Source organism: Rhinatrema bivittatum, chromosome 1 (genome assembly GCF_901001135.1).
Source record: "Rhinatrema bivittatum chromosome 1, aRhiBiv1.1, whole genome shotgun sequence".
Lineage (NCBI taxonomy): Eukaryota > Metazoa > Chordata > Amphibia > Gymnophiona > Rhinatrematidae > Rhinatrema > Rhinatrema bivittatum.
The window spans coordinates 432,449,240-432,456,007 of NC_042615.1; the positions used below are offsets into that span (position 1 = coordinate 432,449,240).

Here is a 6,768-nt window from a genome sequence, read left to right on the forward strand (position 1 = left end):
CACAACTCTAGGAATTGCCAGAAAAATACAGAAGAGAGTTACTGGAAATGATGGAGGGGACTACTGAAAATCGATGAGGTAAAGGACCTGGAATGGCAAAACATTCTTCAGCAAAATGCAAGCAATGCTTGGTTGGCAAAAACCCCTGTTCCACATTTCATTTGAGAAATTTCCATCCCTGAAGTAAAAAGCATTTCTTGATTATCTGAAATGTTCTCAATGGATTATCACAGTCATTTCCCATATATATCGCGCACAGCTCTGAACTATGCTAACACTTACTAAGCACCATTACAAGATTAGAGATAAACTGCTTCCTCCTATTTTTAGACATTTCCTGCTTTGTGTTTCAGGATTTCAGTTGGAGTTTTAGGTTTGGTAATGAAAAACATACAAGTATTCAATACCATTATGTTTTGATTGCTTTGCTTATGATTTTGGAAATAAGATTGTTCTCAAAAGAGGTGATTCTCAAAACTGCTGCCTGAAACACTCAAGTGAAAAAGAAATTGAATTTTAATTATTGCATATCTTAGTATACATTGGAGCTTAATGGGAATAAAAAAGTTGAAATAATAAGTCAAAGATTCTGATTTATTATCAGGCAGTCCAGTGTTCTAGAATGCTTTCAAAACTCTGATGCGACAGGCAATTTGTGCCTTGGCTTTAATAAAGAGAAATATTCTGAAGATTGAAAGAAAATGAAAGAAGGATTTTGCTGCTCTTCTAAGTAGAAAATAAAAATACATTATTATCTGAAGCAAAACCAAACTTTCCTCAAGGGGAAGGGAACCCAGGCCATGAAGGCAAGGACTACCAAAACCTAACCACGAGACAAGAAGAAATTGCACTAAAGGGAACCCATGGATGCTTTTAGAATGGTCATAGATTTGTAAACCGATTGCAAGGTTTTATGGTTCTCTAGATAGCTTGAATACTTTCCTGGTTTTAGTCACCATTCCCTTCCTAATAATTCCTAACATTCTTTTTGCTTTTTTTGACTATCACAGCTACAAGTGGTGCATCTGGCCAGAAAGCACCCGCATCCAATGAATGTTTAAATTTGTGAGACACATGATGTCACAGTGAACACTCATGTTTTCTGAGTTATTTGCGATGAGTTTATTGTTTGACTTTAGACTACTGTGTTGAAATGTTGAAGAGTGCTGATGCTGCCACTGATAAATGGATAAAAATCTTAGCGATAGCACCTAGAGTGGCTGCTCTAAGTGTGAAAATGCAATGTTCTTTTTATCATTATAGGGAAATTAAAATTGAAAACTATTCTAAATGTAATTGATGAGGAAAGAAGCAAGTGAGAAACATAGTGAGGGAGAAATCAGAAGATAGTCAAGTGAGGAAAAGCGTTTCAATTTTCATACCTGAGTAGCTCAGTTGGTAGAGCATCAGACTTTTAATCTGAGGGTCCAGGGTTCAAGTCCCTGTTCAGGTGGGGTGTTCTTTCTTCAATCGGAATCCTATATTTATTTAGAGTTACTATAATTTTCTAAATATGCAACACATAGGTGCTACAAAGACAAATTTATAATGCTACATCTGAAGGTCCTTTGAGAAAGAAAAGGGAGTAGCTCAACATGGGTCTCCCCTAGAACCTCCTTGCTGTAGTACTGGCTCCTAAAGCTTCCAGTACACGAGGCACAACTCTAGGAATTGCCAGAAAAATACAGAAGAGAGTTACTGGAAATGATGGAGGGGACTACTGAAAATCGATGAGGTAAAGGACCTGGAATGGGAAAACATTCTTCAGCAAAATGCAAGCAATGCTTGGTTGGCAAAAACCCCTGTTCCAGATTTCATTTGAAAAATTTCCATCCCTGAAGTAAAAAGCATTTCTTGATTATCTGAAATGTTCTCAATGGATTATCACAGACATTTCCCATATATATCGCGCACAGCTCTGAACTATGCTAACACTTACTAAGCACCATTACAAGATTAGAGATAAACTGCTTCCTCCTATTTTTAGACATTTCCTGCTTTGTGTTTCAGGATTTCAGTTGGAGTTTTAGGTTTGGTAATGAAAAACATACAAGTATTCAATACCATTATGTTTTGATTGCTTTGCTTATGATTTTGGAAATAAGATTGTTCTCAAAAGAGGTGATTCTCAAAACTGCTGCCTGAAACACTCAAGTGAAAAAGAAATTGAAATTTAATTATTGCATATCTTAGTATACATTGGAGCTTAATGGGAATAAAAAAGTTGAAATAATAAGTCAAAGATTCTGATTTATTATCAGGCAGTCCAGTGTTCTAGAATGCTTTCAGAACTCTGATGCGACAGGCAATTTGTGCCTGGCTTTAATAAAGAGAAATATTCTGAAGATTGAAAGAAAATGAAAGAAGGATTTTGCTGCTCTTCTAAGTAGAAAATAAAAATACATTATTATCTAAAGCAAAACCAAACTTTCCTCAAGGGGAAGGGAACCCAGGCCATGAAGACAAGACTACCAAAACCTAACCACGAGACAAGAAGAAATTGCACTAAAGGGAACCCATGGATGCTTTTAGAATGGTCATTGGTTTGTAAACCGATTGCAAGGTTTTATGGTTCTCTAGATAGCTTGAATACTTTCCTGGTTTTAGTCACCATTCCCTTCCTAATAATTCCTAACATTCTTTTTGCTTTTTTTGACTATCACAGCTACCAGTGGTGCATCTGGCCAGAAAGCACCCGCATCCAATGAATGTTTAAATTTGTGAGACACATGATGTCACAGTGAACACTCATGTTTTCTGAGTTATTTGCGATGAGTTTATTGTTTGACTTTAGACTACTGTGTTGAAATGTTGAAGAGTGCTGATGCTGCCACTGATAAATGGATAAAAATCTTAGCGATAGCACCTAGAGTGGCTGCTCTAAGTGTGAAAATGCAATGTTCTTTTTATCATTATAGGGAAATTAAAATTGAAAACTATTCTAAATGTAATTGATGAGGAAAGAAGCAAGTGAGAAACATAGTGAGGGAGAAATCAGAAGATAGTCAAGTGAGGAAAAGCATTTCAATTTTCATACCTGAATAGCTCAGTTGGTAGAGCATCAGACTTTTAATCTGAGGGTCCAGGGTTCAAGTTCCTGTTCAGGTGGGGTGTTCTTTCTTCAATCGGAATCCTATATTCATTTAGAGTTACTATAATTTTCTAAATATGCAACACATAGGTGCTACAAAGACAAATTTATAATGCTACATCTGAAGGTCCTTTGAGAAAGAAAAGGGAGTAGCTCAACATGGGTCTCCCCTAGAACCTCCTTGCTGTAGTACTGGCTCCTAAAGCTTCCAGTACAGGAGGCACAACTCTAGCAATTGCCAGAAAAATACAGAAGAGAGTTACTGGAAATGATGGAGGGGACTACTGAAAATCGATGAGGTAAAGGACCTGGAATGGGAAAACATTCTTCAGCAAAATGCAAGCAATGCTTGGTTGGCAAAAACCCCTGTTCCAGATTTCATTTGAGAAATTTCCATCCCTGAAGTAAAAAGCATTTCTTGATTATCTGAAATGTTCTCAATGGATTATCACAGACATTTCCCATATATATCGCGCACAGCTCTGAACTATGCTAACACTTACTAAGCACCATTACAAGATTAGAGATAAACTGCTTCCTCCTATTTTTAGACATTTCCTGCTTTGTGTTTCAGGATTTCAGTTGGAGTTTTAGGTTTGGTAATGAAAAACATACAAGTATTCAATACCATTATGTTTTGATTGTTTTGCTTATGATTTTAGAAATAAGATTGTTCTCAAAAGACGTGATTCTCAAAATTGCTGCCTAAAACACTCAAGTGAAAAAGAAATTGAAATTTAATTATTGCATATCTTAGTATACATTGGAGCTTAATGGGAATAAAAAAGTTGAAATAATAAGTCAAAGATTCTGATTTATTATCAGGCAGTCCAGTGTTCTAGAATGCTTTCAAAACTCTGATGCGACAGGCAATTTGTGCCTGGCTTTAATAAAGAGAAATATTCTGAAGATTGAAAGAAAATGAAAGAAGGATTTTGCTGCTCTTCTAAGTAGAAAATAAAAATACTTTATTATCTGAAGCAAAACCAAACTTTCCTCAAGGGGAAGGGAACCCAGGCCATGAAGGCAAGACTACCAAAACCTAACCACGAGACAAGAAGAAATTGCACTAAAGGGAACCCATGGATGCTTTTAGAATGGTCATAGATTTGTAAACCGATTGCAAGGTTTTATGGTTCTCTAGATAGCTTGAATACTTTCCTGGTTTTAGTCACCATTCCCTTCCTAATAATTCCTAACATTCTTTTTGCTTTTTTTGACTATCACAGCTACCAGTGGTGCATCTGGCCAGAAAGCACCCGCATCCAATGAATGTTTAAATTTGTGAGGCACATGATGTCACAGTGAACACTCATGTTTTCTGAGTTATTTGCGATGAGTTTATTGTTTGACTTTAGACTACTGTGTTGAAATGTTGAAGAGTGCTGATGCTGCCACTGATAAATGGATAAAAATCTTAGCGATAGCACTTAGAGTGGCTGCTCTAAGTGTGAAAATGCAATGTTCTTTTTATCATTATAGGGAAATTAAAATTGAAAACTATTGTAAATGTAATTGATGAGGTAAGAAGCAAGTGGGAAACATAGTGAGGGAGACATCAGAAGATAGTGAAGTGAGGAAAAGTGTTTTCTTTGTCTTGCCTGAGTAGCTCAGTTGGTAGAGCATCAGACTTTTAATCTGAGGGTCCAGGGTTCAAGTCCCTGTTCAGGTGGGGTGTTCTTTCTTCAATCGGAATCCTATATTTATTTAGAGTTACTATAATTTTCTAAATATGCAACACATAGGTGCTACAAAGACAAATTTATAATGCTACATCTGAAGGTCCTTTGAGAAAGAAAAGGGAGTAGCTCAACATGGGTCTCCCCTAGAACCTCCTTGCTGTAGTACTGGCTTCTAAAGCTTCCAGTACACGAGGCACAACTCTAGGAATTGCCAGAAAAATACAGAAGAGAGTTACTGGAAATGATGGAGGGGATTACTGAAAATCGATGAGGTAAAGGACCTGGAATGCAAAACATTCTTCAGCAAAATGCAAGCAATGCTTGGTTGGCAAAAACCCCTGTTCCAGATTTCATTTGAGAAATTTCCATCCCTGAAGTAAAAAGCATTTCTTGATTATCTGAAATGTTCTCAATGGATTATCACAGACATTTCCCATATATATCGCGCACAGCTCTGAACTATGCTAACACTTACTAAGCACCATTACAAGATTAGAGATAAACTGCTTCCTCCTATTTTTAGACATTTCCTGCTTTGTGTTTCAGGATTTCAGTTGGAGTTTTAGGTTTGGCAATGAAAAACATACAAGTATTCAATACCATTATGTTTTGATTGCTTTGCTTATGATTTTGGAAATAAGATTGTTCTCAAAAGAGGTGATTCTCAAAACTGCTGCCTGAAACACTCAAGTGAAAAAGAAATTGAAATTTAATTATTGCATATCTTAGTATACATTGGAGCTTAATGGGAATAAAAAAGTTGAAATAATAAGTCAAAGATTCTGATTTATTATCAGGCAGTCCAGTGTTCTAGAATGCTTTCAGAACTCTGATGCGACAGGCAATTTGTGCCTGGCTTTAATAAAGAGAAATATTCTGAAGATTGAAAGAAAATGAAAGAAGGATTTTGCTGCTCTTCTAAGTAGAAAATAAAAATACATTATTATCTGAAGCAAAACCAAACTTTCCTCAAGGGGAAGGGAACCCAGGCCATGAAGGCAAGACTACCAAAACCTAACCACGAGACAAGAAGAAATTGCACTAAAGGGAACCCATGGATGCTTTTAGAATGGTCATAGATTTGTAAACCGATTGCAAGGTTTTATGGTTCTCTAGATAACTTGAATACTTTCCTGGTTTTAGTCACCATTCCCTTCCTAATAATTCCTAACATTCTTTTTGCTTTTTTTGACTATCACAGCTACAAGTGGTGCATCTGGCCAGAAAGCACCCGCATCCAATGAATGTTTAATTTTGTGAGGCACATGATGTCACAGTGAACACTCATGTTTTCTGAGTTATTTGAGATGAGTTTATTGTTTGACTTTAGACTACTGTGTTGAAATGTTGAAGAGTGCTGATGCTGCCACTGATAAATGGATAAAAGTCTTAGCGATAGCACTTAGAGTGGCTGCTCTAAGTGTGAAAATGCAATGTTCTTTTTATCATTATAGGGAAATTAAAATTGAAAACTATTCTAAATGTAATTGATGAGGAAAGAAGCAAGTGGGAAACATAGTGAGGGAGAAATCAGAAGATAGTCAAGTGAGGAAAAGCATTTCAATTTTCATGCCAGAATAGCTCAGGTGGTAGAGTGTCAGACTTTTAATCTGAGAGTCCAGGGGTCAAGTCCCTGTTCAGGTGGGGTGTTCTTTCTTCAATCGGAATCCTATATTTATTTAGAGTTACTATAATTTTCTAAATATGCAACACAGCGGTGCTACAAAGACAAATTTATAATGCTACATCTGAAGGTCCTTTGAGAAAGAAAAGGGAGTAGCTCAACATGGGTCTCCCCTAGAACCTCCTTGCTGTAGTACTGGCTCCTAAAGCTTCCAGTACAGGAGGCACAACTCTAGGAATTGCCAGAAAAATATAGAAGAGAGTTAGTGGAAATGATGGAGGGGACTACTGAAAATCTATGAGGTAAAGGAAACGCTTCTCCTTCTCATTAGTTTTCAACTCAATCTCTTTTTTCCCTTTTATGAATGAGAT

General features: G+C 36.6%; 4 non-coding genes across 4 annotated transcripts; all 4 read left to right on the forward strand.

The window, feature by feature from the left end:
* The first annotated feature begins 1,380 nt into the window (after positions 1-1,380).
* On the forward strand, positions 1,381-1,453 carry TRNAK-UUU. Its single transcript has one exon. It is a non-coding gene; the product is annotated as a tRNA-Lys (tRNA).
* A 1,582-nt stretch (positions 1,454-3,035) lies between these two features.
* On the forward strand, positions 3,036-3,108 carry TRNAK-UUU. The gene has a single exon. It is a non-coding gene; the product is annotated as a tRNA-Lys (tRNA).
* A 1,582-nt stretch (positions 3,109-4,690) lies between these two features.
* TRNAK-UUU lies at positions 4,691-4,763 on the forward strand. The gene has a single exon. It is a non-coding gene; the product is annotated as a tRNA-Lys (tRNA).
* A 1,581-nt stretch (positions 4,764-6,344) lies between these two features.
* On the forward strand, positions 6,345-6,417 carry TRNAK-UUU. Its single transcript has one exon. It is a non-coding gene; the product is annotated as a tRNA-Lys (tRNA).
* Positions 6,418-6,768: the final 351 nt, after the last annotated feature.